Genomic DNA, 20036 nt, shown 5'->3' on the forward strand with positions numbered 1-20036 from the left:
AGAGAGAGAGAGAGAGAGAGAGAGAGAATTGAAAGGGTCAGAGAGAGAGGAAGGAATCGAAAGGGTTAGAGACAGAGAGACAGAGATGGAGAGAGAGAGAGAGAGAGAGAGAGAGAGAGAGAGAGAGAGAGAGAGAGAATTGAAAGGGTCAGAGAGAGAGGAAGGAATCGAAAGGGTCAGAGAGAGGGAGAGGGAGAGAGAGAGAGAGAGAGGTTCAGCACAGATAGAGAGAGCATCCAGCCTGAGCCCCACCAGGAGATTATACTCCTTCCCTGTCTCCCTCAATGCAATGCTGCAACATTTGATATGCAGGCTAAACTCTTAACAGGCTTTTCCTTCACAGCACAGATCCAAGCTGCTTTGGAACCCAGCCTGTCAAGACACATCACACACCCCAGAGGGTTCTCCAAACTGATCAGCCACTGAGAGATTACTGGGCAAAAAAAAAAACAGCATTTTCAATCTCCTCATGAAATCCCACATACACTCAACCAACCTCACCAACAGTGTACCACCAACAAATCGTCAGATTTTTAATATCAGTAACAGTTTACTATATTATATATTATATTATATTTACTATATATACTGTATTCATCTGGGAGAGAAGTTTTCAGGTACTGAGCCTAAGGCACTGCATCTCAGTGCTAGAGGCGTCACTACAGACCCTAGTTCGATTCCGGGCTGTTTCACAACCTGCCGTGATTGGATGTCCCACAGGGCGGCGCACAATTGGTCGAGCGTCGTCCGGGTTAGGGTTTGGCCGGGGGTAGGCCGTCATTGTGAATAAGAATTTGTTCTTAACTGACTTGCCACGTTAAATAAAGGTTAAATAAATGAAAATACACTTATGAAAACCAACAAACAACGACCTTGGATCTAGAATGAAGACCTTTAGAGCAAACAACTTTCTTGGACTGCCATCGTGTTGAGATTTAACTAACATAATTACAGATAAAGGGTTTCCTTTTGTCATGTGATTCTGTGCTGTACTTCCAAAATAAGTTGAATAAACATATGCATAGAAACTGTGCAAATAAAATCCTTTGTTTCTCCTTGTGTTAATTTGGTAGAAGTTTTAATCATGTTAAATCATGTATTTATTTTAATTACACACACTCATATCACAAGTTGCATCTACAGTAAAAAATGGTGAAGTTTGGAGATTGCAGTGCCCTCTATTGACAGGCAGTGGAAATTCAGCATCTTTTTCTACTGGTCACAACGATAGGGAGGGAAACATAGTCTACTGGTCAGAGTGATGGGGAAGGAAACATATTCTACTGGTCAGAGTGATTAGGAGGGAAACATATTCTACTGGTCAGAGTGATGGGGAAGAAAACATATTCTACTGGTCAGAGTGATGGGGAAGGAAACATATTCTACTGGTCAGAGTGATTAGGAGGGAAACATATTCTACTGGTCAGAGTGATGGGGAAGGAAACATATTCTACTGGTCAGAGTGATGGGGAAGGAAACATATTCTACTGGTCAGAGTGATGGGGAAGGAAACATATTCTACTGGTCAGAGTGATGGGGAAGGAAACATATTCTACTGGTCAGAGTGATGGGGAAGGAAACATATTCTACTGGTCAGAGTGATGGGGAAGGAAACATATTCTACTGATCAGAGTGATGGGGAAGGAAACATATTCTACTGGTCAGAGTGATGGGGAAGGAAACATATTCTACTGGTCAGAGTGATGGGGAAGGAAACATATTCTACTGGTCAGAGTGATGGGGAAGGAAACATATTCTACTGGTCAGAGTGATGGGGAGGAAACATATTCTACTGGTCAGAGTGATGGGGAAGGAAACATATTCTACTGGTCAGAGTGATGGGGAAGGAAACATATTCTACTGGTCAGAGTGATGAGGAAGGAAACATATTCTACTGGTCAGAGTGATGGGGAAGGAAACATATTCTACTGGTCAGAGTGATGGGGAAGGAAACATATTCTACTGGTCAGAGTGATGGGGAAGGAAACATATTCTACTGGTCAGAGTGATGGGGAAGGAAACATATTATACTGGTCAGAGTGATGGGGAAGGAAACATATTCTACTGGTCAGAGTGATGGGGAAGGAAACATATTCTACTGGTCAGAGTGATGGGGTAGGAAACATATTCTACTGGTCAGAGTGATGGGGAAGGAAACATATTCTACTGGTCAGAGTGATGGGGAAGGAAACATATTCTACTGGTCAGAGTGATGGGGAAGGAAACATATTATACTGGTCAGAGTGATGGGGAAGGAAACATATTCTACTGGTCAGAGTGATGGGGAAGGAAACATATTCTACAGGCCAGAGTGATGGGGAAGGAAACATATTCTACTGGTCAGAGTGATGGGGTAGGAAACATATTCTACTGGTCAGAGTGATGGGGAAGGAAACATATTCTACTGGTCAGAGTGATGGGGAAGGAAACATATTCTAACTGGTCAGAGTGATGGAGAAGGAAACATATTCTACTGGTCAGAGTGATGAGGAAGGAAACATATTCTACTGGTCAGAGTGATGGGGAGGGAAACATATTCTACTGGTCAGAGTGATGGGGATGGAAACATAGTCTACTGGTCAGAGTGATGGGGATGGAAACATTCTACTGGTCAGAGTGATGAGGAAGGAAACATATTCTACTGGTCAGAGTGATGGGGAAGGAAACATATTCTACTGGTCAGAGTGATAGAGAAGGAAACATATTCTACTGGTCAGAGTGATGGGGAAGGAAACATATTATAGTGGTCAGAGTGATAGAGAAGGAAACATATTCTACTGGTCAGAGTGATGGGGAAGGAAACATATTCTACTGGTCAGAGTGCTGAGGAAGGAAACACATTCTACTGGTCAGGGTGATGGGGTAGGAAACATATTCTACTGGTCAGAGTGATGGGGAAGGAAACATATTCTACTGGTCAGAGTGATGGGGAGGGAAACATATTCTACTGTTCAGAGTGATGGGGAAGGAAACATATTCTACTGGTCAGAGTGATGGGGAATGAAACATATTCTACTGGTCAGAGTGATGGGGAAGGAAACATATTCTACTGGTCAGAGTGATGGGGAAGGAAACATATTCTACTGGTCACAACGATAGGGAGGGAAACATATTCTACTGGTCAGAGTGATGGGGAAGGAAACATATTCTACTGGTCAGAGTGATGAGGAAGGAAACATATTCTACTGGTCAGAGTGATGGGGAAGGAAACATATTCTACTGGTCAGAGTGATGGGGTAGGAAACATAGTCTACTGGTCAGAGTGATGAGGAGGGAAACATATTCTACTGGTCAGAGTGATGGGGAAGGAAACATATTCTACTGTTCAGAGTGATGGGGAAGGAAACATATTCTACTGGTCACAACGATAGGGAGGGAAACATATTCTACTGGTCAGAGTGATGGGGAAGGAAACATATTCTACTGGTCAGAGTGATGAGGAAGGAAACATATTCTACTGGTCAGTGTGATGAGGATGGAAACATTCTACTGGTCAGAGTGATGGAGAAGGAAACATATTCTACTGGTCAGAGTGATGGGAAAGAAACATATTCTACTGGTCAGAGTGATGGGAAAGAAACATATTCTACTGGTCAGAGTGATGAGGAAGGAAACACATTCTACTGGTCAGAGTGATGGGGAAGGAAACATATTCTACTGGTCAGAGTGATGGGGAAGGAAACATATTCTACTGGTCAGAGTGATGGGGAAGGAAACAAATTCTACTGGTCAGAGTGATGGGGAATGAAACATATTCTACTGGTCAGAGTGATGGGGTAGGAAACATATTCTACAGGTCAGAGTGATGGGGAAGGAAACATTTTCTACTGGTCAGAGTGATGGGGAAGGAAACATACTATACTGGTCAGATTGATTAGGAGGGAAACATATTCTACTGGTCAGAGTGATGAGGATGGAAACATTCTACTGGTCAGAGTGATGAGGATGGAAACATTCTACTGGTCAGAGTGATAGGGAAGGAAACATATTATACTGGTCACAACGATAGGGAGGGAAACATATTCTACTGTTCAGAGTGATGGGGAAGGAAACATATTCTACTGGTCAGAGTGATGGGGAAGGAAACCTGCTGCTGGTCAGAGTGATGGGGAAGGAAACATATTCTACTGGTCAGAGTGATGAGGAAGGAAACATATTCTACTGGTCAGAGTGATGGGGGAGGAAACATATTCTACTGGTCAGAGTGATGGGGAAGGAAACATATTATACTGGTCAGAGTGATGGGGAAGGAAACATATTCTACTGGTCAGAGTGATGGGGAAGGAAACATATTCTACAGGCCAGAGTGATGGGGAAGGAAACATATTCTACTGGTCAGAGTGATGGGGTAGGAAACATATTCTACTGGTCAGAGTGATGGGGAAGGAAACATATTCTACTGGTCAGAGTGATGGGGAAGGAAACATATTCTAACTGGTCAGAGTGATGGAGAAGGAAACATATTCTACTGGTCAGAGTGATGAGGAAGGAAACATATTCTACTGGTCAGAGTGATGGGGAGGGAAACATATTCTACTGGTCAGAGTGATGGGGATGGAAACATAGTCTACTGGTCAGAGTGATGGGGATGGAAACATTCTACTGGTCAGAGTGATGAGGAAGGAAACATATTCTACTGGTCAGAGTGATGGGGAAGGAAACATATTCTACTGGTCAGAGTGATAGAGAAGGAAACATATTCTACTGGTCAGAGTGATGGGGAAGGAAACATATTATAGTGGTCAGAGTGATAGAGAAGGAAACATATTCTACTGGTCAGAGTGATGGGGAAGGAAACATATTCTACTGGTCAGAGTGCTGAGGAAGGAAACACATTCTACTGGTCAGGGTGATGGGGTAGGAAACATATTCTACTGGTCAGAGTGATGGGGAAGGAAACATATTCTACTGGTCAGAGTGATGGGGAGGGAAACATATTCTACTGTTCAGAGTGATGGGGAAGGAAACATATTCTACTGGTCAGAGTGATGGGGAATGAAACATATTCTACTGGTCAGAGTGATGGGGAAGGAAACATATTCTACTGGTCAGAGTGATGGGGAAGGAAACATATTCTACTGGTCACAACGATAGGGAGGGAAACATATTCTACTGGTCAGAGTGATGGGGAAGGAAACATATTCTACTGGTCAGAGTGATGAGGAAGGAAACATATTCTACTGGTCAGAGTGATGGGGAAGGAAACATATTCTACTGGTCAGAGTGATGGGGTAGGAAACATAGTCTACTGGTCAGAGTGATGAGGAGGGAAACATATTCTACTGGTCAGAGTGATGGGGAAGGAAACATATTCTACTGTTCAGAGTGATGGGGAAGGAAACATATTCTACTGGTCACAACGATAGGGAGGGAAACATATTCTACTGGTCAGAGTGATGGGGAAGGAAACATATTCTACTGGTCAGAGTGATGAGGAAGGAAACATATTCTACTGGTCAGTGTGATGAGGATGGAAACATTCTACTGGTCAGAGTGATGGAGAAGGAAACATATTCTACTGGTCAGAGTGATGGGAAAGAAACATATTCTACTGGTCAGAGTGATGGGAAAGAAACATATTCTACTGGTCAGAGTGATGAGGAAGGAAACACATTCTACTGGTCAGAGTGATGGGGAAGGAAACATATTCTACTGGTCAGAGTGATGGGGAAGGAAACATATTCTACTGGTCAGAGTGATGGGGAAGGAAACAAATTCTACTGGTCAGAGTGATGGGGAATGAAACATATTCTACTGGTCAGAGTGATGGGGTAGGAAACATATTCTACAGGTCAGAGTGATGGGGAAGGAAACATTTTCTACTGGTCAGAGTGATGGGGAAGGAAACATACTATACTGGTCAGATTGATTAGGAGGGAAACATATTCTACTGGTCAGAGTGATGAGGATGGAAACATTCTACTGGTCAGAGTGATGAGGATGGAAACATTCTACTGGTCAGAGTGATAGGGAAGGAAACATATTATACTGGTCACAACGATAGGGAGGGAAACATATTCTACTGTTCAGAGTGATGGGGAAGGAAACATATTCTACTGGTCAGAGTGATGGGGAAGGAAACCTGCTGCTGGTCAGAGTGATGGGGAAGGAAACATATTCTACTGGTCAGAGTGATGAGGAAGGAAACATATTCTACTGGTCAGAGTGATGGGGGAGGAAACATATTCTACTGGTCAGAGTGATGGGGAAGGAAACATATTATACTGGTCAGAGTGATGGGGAAGGAAACATATTCTACTGGTCAGAGTGATGGGGAAGGAAACATATTCTACAGGCCAGAGTGATGGGGAAGGAAACATATTCTACTGGTCAGAGTGATGGGGTAGGAAACATATTCTACTGGTCAGAGTGATGGGGAAGGAAACATATTCTACTGGTCAGAGTGATGGGGAAGGAAACATATTCTAACTGGTCAGAGTGATGGAGAAGGAAACATATTCTACTGGTCAGAGTGATGAGGAAGGAAACATATTCTACTGGTCAGAGTGATGGGGAGGGAAACATATTCTACTGGTCAGAGTGATGGGGATGGAAACATAGTCTACTGGTCAGAGTGATGGGGATGGAAACATTCTACTGGTCAGAGTGATGAGGAAGGAAACATATTCTACTGGTCAGAGTGATGGGGAAGGAAACATATTCTACTGGTCAGAGTGATAGAGAAGGAAACATATTCTACTGGTCAGAGTGATGGGGAAGGAAACATATTATAGTGGTCAGAGTGATAGAGAAGGAAACATATTCTACTGGTCAGAGTGATGGGGAAGGAAACATATTCTACTGGTCAGAGTGCTGAGGAAGGAAACACATTCTACTGGTCAGGGTGATGGGGTAGGAAACATATTCTACTGGTCAGAGTGATGGGGAAGGAAACATATTCTACTGGTCAGAGTGATGGGGAGGGAAACATATTCTACTGTTCAGAGTGATGGGGAAGGAAACATATTCTACTGGTCAGAGTGATGGGGAATGAAACATATTCTACTGGTCAGAGTGATGGGGAAGGAAACATATTCTACTGGTCAGAGTGATGGGGAAGGAAACATATTCTACTGGTCACAACGATAGGGAGGGAAACATATTCTACTGGTCAGAGTGATGGGGAAGGAAACATATTCTACTGGTCAGAGTGATGAGGAAGGAAACATATTCTACTGGTCAGAGTGATGGGGAAGGAAACATATTCTACTGGTCAGAGTGATGGGGTAGGAAACATAGTCTACTGGTCAGAGTGATGAGGAGGGAAACATATTCTACTGGTCAGAGTGATGGGGAAGGAAACATATTCTACTGGTCAGAGTGATGGGGAAGGAAACCTGCTGCTGGTCAGAGTGATGGGGATGGAAACATATTCTACTGGTCACAACGATAGGGAAGGAAACATGTTCTACTGTTCAGAGTGATGGGGAAGGAAACATATTCTACTGGTCAGAGTGATGAGGAAGGAAACATATTCTACTGGTCAGAGTGATGGGGAAGGAAACATATTCTACTGGTCAGAGTGATGGGGAAGGAAACATATTCTACTGGTCAGAGTGATGGGGAAGGAAAATAAATTCTACTGGTCAGAGTGATGGGGAATGAAACATATTCTACTGGTCAGAGTGATGGGGAAGGAAACATACTCTACTGGTCAGATTGATTAGGAGGGAAACATATTCTACTGGTCAGAGTGATGAGGATGGAAACATTCTACTGGTCATAGTGATGAGGATGGAAACATTCTGCTGGTCAGAGTGATAGGGAAGGAAACATATTCTACTGGTCACAATGATAGGGAGGGAAACATATTCTACTGTTCAGAGTGATGGGGAAGGAAACATATTCTACTGGTCAGAGTGATGGGGAAGGAAACCTGCTGCTGGTCAGAGTGATGGGGATGGAAACATATTCTACTGGTCACAACGATAGGGAAGGAAACATGTTCTACTGTTCAGAGTGATGGGGAAGGAAACATATTCTACTGGTCAGAGTGATGAGGAAGGAAACATATTCTACTGGTCAGAGTGATGGGGAAGGAAACATATTCTACTGGTCAGAGTGATGGGGAAGGAAACATATTCTACTGGTCAGAGTGATGGGGAAGGAAACATATTCTACTGGTCAGAGTGATGGGGAAGGAAACATATTCTACTGGTCAGAGTGATGGGGAAGGAAACATTCTACTGGTCAGAGTGATGAGGAAGTAAACACATTCTACTGGTCAGAGTGATGGGGAAGGAAACATATTCTACTGGTCAGAGTGATGGGGAAGGAAACATATTCTACTGGTCAGAGTGATGGGGAAGGAAACATATTCTACTGGTCAGAGTGATGGGGAAGGAAACATTCTACTGGTCAGAGTGATGGAGAAGGAAACATATTCTACTGGTCAGAGTGATGGGCAAGGAAACATATTCTACTGGTCAGAGTGATGGGGAAGGAAACACATTCTACTGGTCAGAGTGATGGGGAAGGAAACATATTCTACTGGTCAGAGTGATGGGGAAGGAAACATACTCTACTGGTCAAAGTGATGGGTAATGAAACATATTCTACTGTTCAGAGTGATGGGCAAGGAAACATATTCTACTGGTCAGACTGATGGGGAAGGAAACACATTCTACTGGTCAGAGTGATGGGGAAGGAAACATATTCTACTGGTCAGAGTGATGAGGAAGGAAACACATTCTACTGGTCAGAGTGATGGGGAAGGAAACATATTATTCTGGTCAGAGTGATAGGGAAGGAAACATATTCTACTGGTCAGAGTGATGGGGAAGGAAACATATTCTACTGGTCAGAGTGATGGGCAAGGAAACATATTCTACTGGTCAGAGTGATGGGGAAGGAAACATACCCTACTGGTCAGAGTGATGGGGAAGGAAACATACTCTACTGGTCAAAGTGATGGGTAATGAAACATATTCTAACTGGTCAAAGTGATGGGGATGGAAACATATTCTACTGGTCAGAGTGATGGGGAAGGAAACATATTCTACTGGTCAGAGTGATGGGGAAGGAAACATATTCTACTGGTCAGAGTGATGGGGAAGGAAACATATTCTACTGGTCAGAGTGAAGGTGGAAGGAAACACATTCTACTGGTCAGAGTGATGGGGAAGGAAACATATTCTATTGGTCAGAGTGATGGGGAAGGAAACATATTCTACTGGTCAGAGTGATGGGGAGGGAAACATATTCTACTGGTCAGAGTGATGGGGAGGAAACGTATTCTACTGGTCAGAGTGATGGGGAAGGAAACATATTCTACTGGTCAGAGTGATGGGGAAGGAAACATATTCTACTGGTCAGAGTGATGGGGAAGGAAACATATTCTACTGGTCAGAGTGATGGGGAAGGAAACATATTCTACTGGTCAGAGTGATGGGGAAGGAAACATTCTACTGGTCAGAGTGATGAGGAAGGAAACACATTCTACTGGTCAGAGTGATGGGGAAGGAAACATATTCTACTGGTCAGAGTGATGGGGAAGGAAACATATTCTACTGGTCAGAGTGATGGGGAAGGAAACATTCTACTGGTCAGAGTGATGGGGAAGAAACATATTCTACTGGTCAGAGTGATGGGCAAGGAAACATATTCTACTGGTCAGAGTGATGGGGAAGGAAACATACCCTACTGGTCAGAGTGATGGGGAAGAAAACATACTCTACTGGTCAAAGTGATGGGTAATGAAACATATTCTAACTGGTCAGAGTGATGGGGATGGAAACATAGTCTACTGGTCAGAGTGATGGGGAAGGAAACATATTCTACTGGTCAGAGTGATGGGGAAGGAAACATATTCTACTGGTCAGAGTGATGGGGATGGAAACACATTCTACTGGTCACAGCGATAGGGAGGGAAACATATTCTACTGGTCACAACGATAGGGAGGGAAACATATTCTACTGGTCACAACGATAGGGAGGGAAACATATTCTACTGGTCAGAGTGATGAGGAAGGAAACATACTCTACTGGTCAGATTGATTAGGAGGGAAACATATTCTACTGGTCAGAGTGATGGGGAAGGAAACGTATTCTACTGGTCAGAGTGATGGGGAAGGAAACATATTCTACTGGTCAGAGTGATGGGGAGGAAACATATTCTACTGGTCAGAGTGATGGGGAAGGAAACATATTCTACTGGTCAGAGTGATGGGGAAGGAAACATATTCTACTGGTCAGAGTGATGGGGAAGGAAACAAATTCTACTGGTCAGAGTGATGGGGAATGAAACATATTCTACTGGTCAGAGTGATGGGGTAGGAAACATATTCTACAGGTCAGAGTGATGGGGAAGGAAACATATTCTACTGGTCAGAGTGATGGGGAAGGAAACATACTCTACTGGTCAGATTGATTAGGAGGGAAACACATTCTACTGGTCAGAGTGATGAGGATGGAAACATTCTACTGGTCAGAGTGATGAGGATGGAAACATTCTACTGGTCAGAGTGATAGGGAAGGAAACATATTCTACTGGTCACAACGATAGGGAGGGAAACATATTCTACTGTTCAGAGTGATGGGGAAGGAAACATATTCTACTGGTCAGAGTGATGGGGAAGGAAACCTGCTGCTGGTCAGAGTGATGGGGAAGGAAACATATTCTACTGGTCACAAAAATAGGGAAGGAAACATGTTCTACTGTTCAGAGTGATGGGGAAGGAAACATATTCTACTGGTCAGAGTGATGAGGAAGGAAACATATTCTACTGGTCAGAGTGATGGGGGAGGAAACATATTCTACTGGTCAGAGTGATGGGGAAGGAAACATATTCTACTGGTCAGAGTGATGGGGAAGGAAACATATTCTACTGGTCAGAGTGATGGGGAAGGAAACATATTCTACTGGTCAGAGTGATGGGGAAGGAAACATATTCTACTGGTCAGAGTGATGGGGAAGGAAACATTCTACTGGTCAGAGTGATGAGGAAGGAAACACATTCTACTGGTCAGAGTGATGGGGAAGGAAACATATTCTACTGGTCAGAGTGATGGGGAAGGAAACATATTCTACTGGTCAGAGTGATGGGGAAGGAAACATATTCTACTGGTCAGAGTGATGTGGAAGGAAACATATTACTGGTCAGAGTGATGGAGAAGGAAACATATTCTACTGGTCAGAGTGATGGGCAAGGAAACATATTCTACTGGTCAGAGTGATGGGGAAGGAAACACATTCTACTGGTCAGAGTGATGGGGAAGGAAACATATTCTACTGGTCAGAGTGATGGGGAAGGAAACACATTCTACTGGTCAGAGTGATGGGGAAGGAAACATATTCTACTGTTCAGAGTGATGGGCAAGGAAACATATTCTACTGGTCAGAGTGATGGGGAAGGAAACACATTCTACTGGTCAGAGTGATGGGGAAGGAAACATATTCTACTGGTCAGAGTGATGAGGAAGGAAACACATTCTACTGGTCAGAGTGATGGGGAAGGAAACATATTCTTCTGGTCAGAGTGATAGGGAAGGAAACATATTCTACTGGTCAGAGTGATGGGGAAGGAAACATATTCTACTGGTCAGAGTGATGGGGAAGGAAACATATTCTACTGGTCAGAGTGATGGAGAAGGAAACGTATTCTACTGGTCAGAGTGATGGGGAAGGAAACATATTCTACTGGTCAGAGTGATGGGGAGGAAACATATTCTACTGGTCAGAGTGATGGGGAAGGAAACATATTCTACTGGTCAGAGTGATGGAGAAGGAAACGTATTCTACTGGTCAGAGTGATGGGGAAGGAAACATATTATACTGGTCAGAGTGATAGAGAAGGAAACATATTCTACTGGTCAGAGTGATAGGGAAGGAAACACATTATACTGGTCAGAGTGATGAGGAAGGAAACATATTCTACTGGTCAGAGTGATGAGGAAGGAAACACATTCTACTGGTCAGAGTGATGGGGAAGGAAACATATTCTACTGGTCAGAGTGATGGGGAAGGAAACATATTCTACTGGTCAGAGTGATGGGGAAGGAAACATATTCTACTGGTCAGAGTGATGGGGAAGGAAACATATTACTGGTCAGAGTGATGGAGAAGGAAACATATTCTACTGGTCAGAGTGATGGGCAAGGAAACATATTCTACTGGTCAGAGTGATGGGGAAGGAAACACATTCTACTGGTCAGAGTGATGGGGAAGGAAACATATTCTACTGGTCAGAGTGATGGGGAAGGAAACACATTCTACTGGTCAGAGTGATGGGGAAGGAAACATATTCTACTGTTCAGAGTGATGGGCAAGGAAACATATTCTACTGGTCAGAGTGATGGGGAAGGAAACACATTCTACTGGTCAGAGTGATGGGGAAGGAAACATATTCTACTGGTCAGAGTGATGAGGAAGGAAACACATTCTACTGGTCAGAGTGATGGGGAAGGAAACATATTCTTCTGGTCAGAGTGATAGGGAAGGAAACATATTCTACTGGTCAGAGTGATGGGGAAGGAAACATATTATACTGGTCAGAGTGATGGGGAAGGAAACATATTCTACTGGTCAGAGTGATGGAGAAGGAAACGTATTCTACTGGTCAGAGTGATGGGGAAGGAAACATATTCTACTGGTCAGAGTGATGGGGAGGAAACATATTCTACTGGTCAGAGTGATGGGGAAGGAAACATATTCTACTGGTCAGAGTGATGGAGAAGGAAACGTATTCTACTGGTCAGAGTGATGGGCAAGGAAACATATTCTACTGGTCAGAGTGATGGGGAAGGAAACACATTCTACTGGTCAGAGTGATGGGGAAGGAAACATATTCTACTGGTCAGAGTGATGGGGAAGGAAACACATTCTACTGGTCAGAGTGATGGGGAAGGAAACATATTCTACTGTTCAGAGTGATGGGCAAGGAAACATATTCTACTGGTCAGAGTGATGGGGAAGGAAACACATTCTACTGGTCAGAGTGATGGGGAAGGAAACATATTCTACTGGTCAGAGTGATGAGGAAGGAAACACATTCTACTGGTCAGAGTGATGGGGAAGGAAACATATTCTTCTGGTCAGAGTGATAGGGAAGGAAACATATTCTACTGGTCAGAGTGATGGGGAAGGAAACATATTCTACTGGTCAGAGTGATGGGGAAGGAAACATATTCTACTGGTCAGAGTGATGGAGAAGGAAACGTATTCTACTGGTCAGAGTGATGGGGAAGGAAACATATTCTACTGGTCAGAGTGATGGGGAGGAAACATATTCTACTGGTCAGAGTGATGGGGAAGGAAACATATTCTACTGGTCAGAGTGATGGAGAAGGAAACGTATTCTACTGGTCAGAGTGATGGGGAAGGAAACATATTATACTGGTCAGAGTGATAGAGAAGGAAACATATTCTACTGGTCAGAGTGATAGGGAAGGAAACACATTCTACTGGTCAGAGTGATGAGGAAGGAAACATATTCTACTGGTCAGAGTGATGAGGAAGGAAACACATTCTACTGGTCAGAGTGATGGGGAAGGAAACATATTCTACTGGTCAGAGTGATGGGGAAGGAAACATATTCTACTGGTCAGAGTGATGGGGAAGGAAACATATTCTACTGGTCAGAGTGATGGGGAAGGAAACATATTACTGGTCAGAGTGATGGAGAAGGAAACATATTCTACTGGTCAGAGTGATGGGCAAGGAAACATATTCTACTGGTCAGAGTGATGGGGAAGGAAACACATTCTACTGGTCAGAGTGATGGGGAAGGAAACATATTCTACTGGTCAGAGTGATGGGGAAGGAAACACATTCTACTGGTCAGAGTGATGGGGAAGGAAACATATTCTACTGTTCAGAGTGATGGGCAAGGAAACATATTCTACTGGTCAGAGTGATGGGGAAGGAAACACATTCTACTGGTCAGAGTGATGGGGAAGGAAACATATTCTACTGGTCAGAGTGATGAGGAAGGAAACACATTCTACTGGTCAGAGTGACGGGGAAGGAAACATATTCTACTGGTCAGAGTGATGGGGAAGGAAACATATTCTACTGGTCAGAGTGATGGGGAAGGAAACATATTCTACTGGTCAGAGTGATGGGGAAGGAAACATATTACTGGTCAGAGTGATGGAGAAGGAAACATATTCTACTGGTCAGAGTGATGGGCAAGGAAACATATTCTACTGGTCAGAGTGATGGAGAAGGAAACACATTCTACTGGTCAGAGTGATGGGGAAGGAAACATATTATACTGGTCAGAGTGATAGAGAAGGAAACATATTCTACTGGTCAGAGTGATGGAGAAGGAAACGTATTCTACTGGTCAGAGTGATGGGGAAGGAAACATATTCTACTGGTCAGAGTGATGGGGAGGAAACATATTCTACTGGTCAGAGTGATGGGGAAGGAAACATATTCTACTGGTCAGAGTGATGGAGAAGGAAACGTATTCTACTGGTCAGAGTGATGGGGAAGGAAACATATTATACTGGTCAGAGTGATAGAGAAGGAAACATATTCTACTGGTCAGAGTGATAGGGAAGGAAACACATTATACTGGTCAGAGTGATGAGGAAGGAAACATATTCTACTGGTCAGAGTGATGAGGAAGGAAACACATTCTACTGGTCAGAGTGATGGGGAAGGAAACATATTCTACTGGTCAGAGTGATGGGGAAGGAAACATATTCTACTGGTCAGAGTGATGGGGAAGGAAACATATTCTACTGGTCAGAGTGATGGGGAAGGAAACATATTACTGGTCAGAGTGATGGAGAAGGAAACATATTCTACTGGTCAGAGTGATGGGCAAGGAAACATATTCTACTGGTCAGAGTGATGGGGAAGGAAACACATTCTACTGGTCAGAGTGATGGGGAAGGAAACATATTCTACTGGTCAGAGTGATGGGGAAGGAAACACATTCTACTGGTCAGAGTGATGGGGAAGGAAACATATTCTACTGTTCAGAGTGATGGGCAAGGAAACATATTCTACTGGTCAGAGTGATGGGGAAGGAAACACATTCTACTGGTCAGAGTGATGGGGAAGGAAACATATTCTACTGGTCAGAGTGATGAGGAAGGAAACACATTCTACTGGTCAGAGTGATGGGGAAGGAAACATATTCTTCTGGTCAGAGTGATAGGGAAGGAAACATATTCTACTGGTCAGAGTGATGGGGAAGGAAACATATTATACTGGTCAGAGTGATGGGGAAGGAAACATATTCTACTGGTCAGAGTGATGGAGAAGGAAACGTATTCTACTGGTCAGAGTGATGGGGAAGGAAACATATTCTACTGGTCAGAGTGATGGGGAGGAAACATATTCTACTGGTCAGAGTGATGGGGAAGGAAACATATTCTACTGGTCAGAGTGATGGAGAAGGAAACGTATTCTACTGGTCAGAGTGATGGGCAAGGAAACATATTCTACTGGTCAGAGTGATGGGGAAGGAAACACATTCTACTGGTCAGAGTGATGGGGAAGGAAACATATTCTACTGGTCAGAGTGATGGGGAAGGAAACACATTCTACTGGTCAGAGTGATGGGGAAGGAAACATATTCTACTGTTCAGAGTGATGGGCAAGGAAACATATTCTACTGGTCAGAGTGATGGGGAAGGAAACACATTCTACTGGTCAGAGTGATGGGGAAGGAAACATATTCTACTGGTCAGAGTGATGAGGAAGGAAACACATTCTACTGGTCAGAGTGATGGGGAAGGAAACATATTCTTCTGGTCAGAGTGATAGGGAAGGAAACATATTCTACTGGTCAGAGTGATGGGGAAGGAAACATATTCTACTGGTCAGAGTGATGGGGAAGGAAACATATTCTACTGGTCAGAGTGATGGAGAAGGAAACGTATTCTACTGGTCAGAGTGATGGGGAAGGAAACATATTCTACTGGTCAGAGTGATGGGGAGGAAACATATTCTACTGGTCAGAGTGATGGGGAAGGAAACATATTCTACTGGTCAGATTGATGGAGAAGGAAACGTATTCTACTGGTCAGAGTGATGGGGAAGGAAACATATTATACTGGTCAGAGTGATAGAGAAGGAAACATATTCTACTGGTCAGAGTGATAGGGAAGGAAACACATTCTACTGGTCAGAGTGATGAGGAAGGAAACATATTCTACTGGTCAGAGTGATGAGGAAGGAAACACATTCTACTGGTCAGAGTGATGGGGAAGGAAACATATTCTACTGGTCAGAGTGATGGGGAAGGAAACATATTCTACTGGTCAGAGTGATGGGGAAGGAAACATATTCTACTGGTCAGAGTGATGGGGAAGGAAACATATTACTGGTCAGAGTGATGGAGAAGGAAACATATTCTACTGGTCAGAGTGATGGGCAAGGAAACATATTCTACTGGTCAGAGTGATGGGGAAGGAAACACATTCTACTGGTCAGAGTGATGGGGAAGGAAACATATTCTACTGGTCAGAGTGATGGGGAAGGAAACACATTCTACTGGTCAGAGTGATGGGGAAGGAAACATATTCTACTGTTCAGAGTGATGGGCAAGGAAACATATTCTACTGGTCAGAGTGATGGGGAAGGAAACACATTCTACTGGTCAGAGTGATGGGGAAGGAAACATATTCTACTGGTCAGAGTGATGAGGAAGGAAACACATTCTACTGGTCAGAGTGACGGGGAAGGAAACATATTCTTCTGGTCAGAGTGATAGGGAAGGAAACATATTCTACTGGTCAGAGTGATGGGGAAGGAAACATATTATACTGGTCAGAGTGATGGGGAAGGAAACATATTCTACTGGTCAGAGTGATGGAGAAGGAAACGTATTCTACTGGTCAGAGTGATGGGGAAGGAAACATATTCTACTGGTCAGAGTGATGGGGAGGAAACATATTCTACTGGTCAGAGTGATGGGGAAGGAAACATATTCTACTGGTCAGAGTGATGGAGAAGGAAACGTATTCTACTGGTCAGAGTGATGGGGAAGGAAACATATTATACTGGTCAGAGTGATAGAGAAGGAAACATATTCTACTGGTCAGAGTGATAGGGAAGGAAACACATTCTACTGGTCAGAGTGATGAGGAAGGAAACATATTCTACTGGTCAGAGTGATGAGGAAGGAAACACATTCTACTGGTCAGAGTGATGGGGAAGGAAACATATTCTACTGGTCAGAGTGATGGGGAAGGAAACATAGTCTACTGGTCAGAGTGATGGCGAAGGAAACATATTCTACTGGTCAGAGTGATGAGGAAGGAAACATATTCTACTGGTCAGAGTGATGGCGAAGGAAACATATTCTACTGGTCAGAGTGATGAGGAGGGAAACATATTCTACTGGTCAGAGTGATGGGGAATGAAACATATTCTACTGGTCAGAGTGATGAGGAAGGAAACATATTCTACAGGTCAGAGTGATGGGGAAGGAAACATATTCTACTGGTCAGAGTGATGGGGAAGGAAACATATTCTACTGGTCAGAGTGATGGGGAGGGAAACATATTCTACTGGTCAGAGTGATGGGGAGGGAAACATATTCTACTGGTCAGAGTGATGGGGAGGAAACATATTCTACTGGTCAGAGTGATGGGGAAGGAAACATATTCTACTGGTCAGAGTGATGGGGAAGGAAACATATTCTACAGGTCAGAGTGATGGGGAAGGAAACATATTCTACTGGTCAGAGTGATGGGGAAGGAAACATATTCTACTGGTCAGAGTGATGGGGAGGGAAACATATTCTACTGGTCAGAGTGATGGGGAAGGAAACATATTCTACTGGTCAGAGTGATGGGGAAGGAAACATATTCTACTGGTCAGAGTGATGAGGAAGGAAACATATTCTACTGGTCAGAGTGATGGGGAAGGAAACATATTCTACTGGTCAGAGTGATGGGGAAGGAAACATATTCTACTGGTCAGAGTGATGGGGAGGGAAACATATTCTACAGGTCAGAGTGATGGGGAAGGAAACATATTCTACTGGTGACAACGATAGGGAGGGAAACATATTCTACTGGTCAGAGTGATGGGGAAGGAAACATACTCTACTGGTCAGAGTGATGGGGAAGGAAACATTCTACTGGTCAGAGTGATGGGGAGGGAAACATATTCTACTGGTCAGAGTGATGGGGAAGAAAACATATTCTACTGTTCAGAGTGATGGGGAAGGAAACATATTCTACTGGTCACAACGATAGGGAGGGAAACATATTCTACTGGTCAGAGTGATGGGGAAGGAAACATATTCTACTGGTCACAACGATAGGGAAGGAAACATGTTCTACTGTTCAGAGTGATGGGGAAGGAAACATATTCTACTGGTCAGAGTGATGGGGAAGGAAACATACTCTACTGGTCAGAGTGATGGGGAAGGAAACATATTCTACTGGTCAGAGTGATGGAGAAGGAAACATATTCTACTGGTCAGAGTGATGGGGAAGGAAACATATTCTACTGGTCAGAGTGATGGGGAAGGAAACATTCTACTGGTCAGAGTGATGGGGAAGGAAACATATTCTACTGGTCAGAGTGATGGGGAAGGAAACATATTCTACTGGTCAGAGTGATGAGGAAGGAAACACATTATACTGGTCAGAGTGATGGGGAAGGAAACATATTCTACTGGTCAGAGTGATGGGGAAGGAAACATATTCTACTGGTCAGAGTGATGGGGAAGGAAACATATTCTACTGGTCAGAGTGATGGGGAAGGAAACATTCTACTGGTCAGAGTGATGGGGAAGAAACATATTCTACTGGTCAGAGTGATGGGCAAGGAAACATATTATACTGGTCAGAGTGATGGGGAAGGAAACATACCCTACTGGTCAGAGTGATGGGGAAGGAAACATACTCTACTGGTCAAAGTGATGGGTAATGAAACATATTCTAACTGGTCAAAGTGATGGGGATGGAAACATATTCTACTGGTCAGAGTGATGGGGAAGGAAACATATTCTACTGGTCAGAGTGATGGGGAAGGAAACATATTCTACTGGTCAGAGTGATGGGGAAGGAAACATATTCTACTGGTCAGAGTGAAGGTGGAAGGAAACACATTCTACTGGTCAGAGTGATGGGGAAGGAAACATATTCTACTGGTCAGAGTGATGGGGAAGGAAACATATTCTACTGGTCAGAGTGATGGGGAGGGAAACATATTCTACTGGTCAGAGTGATGGGGAGGAAACATATTCTACTGGTCAGAGTGATGGGGAAGGAAACATATTCTACTGGTCAGAGTGATGGGGAAGGAAACATATTCTACAGGTCAGAGTGATGGGGAAGGAAACATATTCTACTGGTCAGAGTGATGGGGAAGGAAACATATTCTACCTAAATGGAACACTGTTCCCTATATAGTGGTCAAAAGTTGTGTACTATACAGTGCACACTGTTCCCTATATAGTGGCCAAAGTTGTATGCTATACAGTGCCCAGTGTTCCCTATATATTTTTCCCACTTAGTATTATATATTTCTTTTAATTTTACCTTCATTTAACTAGGCAAGTCAGTTAAGAACAAATTCTTATTTTCTACGATGGCGGATTTTTGCCTTGTAAGCTCAGGGATACGATTTTTCAACCTTTCAGTTAGAAGTCCAACGCTCTAACCACTAGGCTACCTACCGCCCCTACACTCTAACCACTAGGCTCTACCTGCCGCCCCTACACTCTAACCACTAGGCTACCTGCCTCCCATACACTCTAACCACTAGGCTACCTACCGCCCCTACACTCTAACCACTAGGCTCTACCTGCCACCAATACACTCTAACCACTAGGCTACCTGCCTCCCCTACACTCTAACCACTAGGCTACCTACCACCCCTACACTCTAACCACTAGGCTCTACCTGCCGCCCCTACACTCTAACCACTAGGCTACCTACCGCCCCTACACTCTAACCACTAGGCTACTTGCTGCCGCTACACTCTAACCACTAGGCTACCTGCCGCCGCTACACTCTAACCACTAGGCTACCTGCCACCCATACACTCTAACCACTAGGTTACCTGCCTCCCCTACACTCTAACAACTAGGCTACCTGCCTCCCCTACACTCTAACCACTA

Source organism: Oncorhynchus clarkii, chromosome 22, assembly GCF_045791955.1.
Source record: "Oncorhynchus clarkii lewisi isolate Uvic-CL-2024 chromosome 22, UVic_Ocla_1.0, whole genome shotgun sequence".
NCBI lineage: Eukaryota > Metazoa > Chordata > Actinopteri > Salmoniformes > Salmonidae > Oncorhynchus > Oncorhynchus clarkii.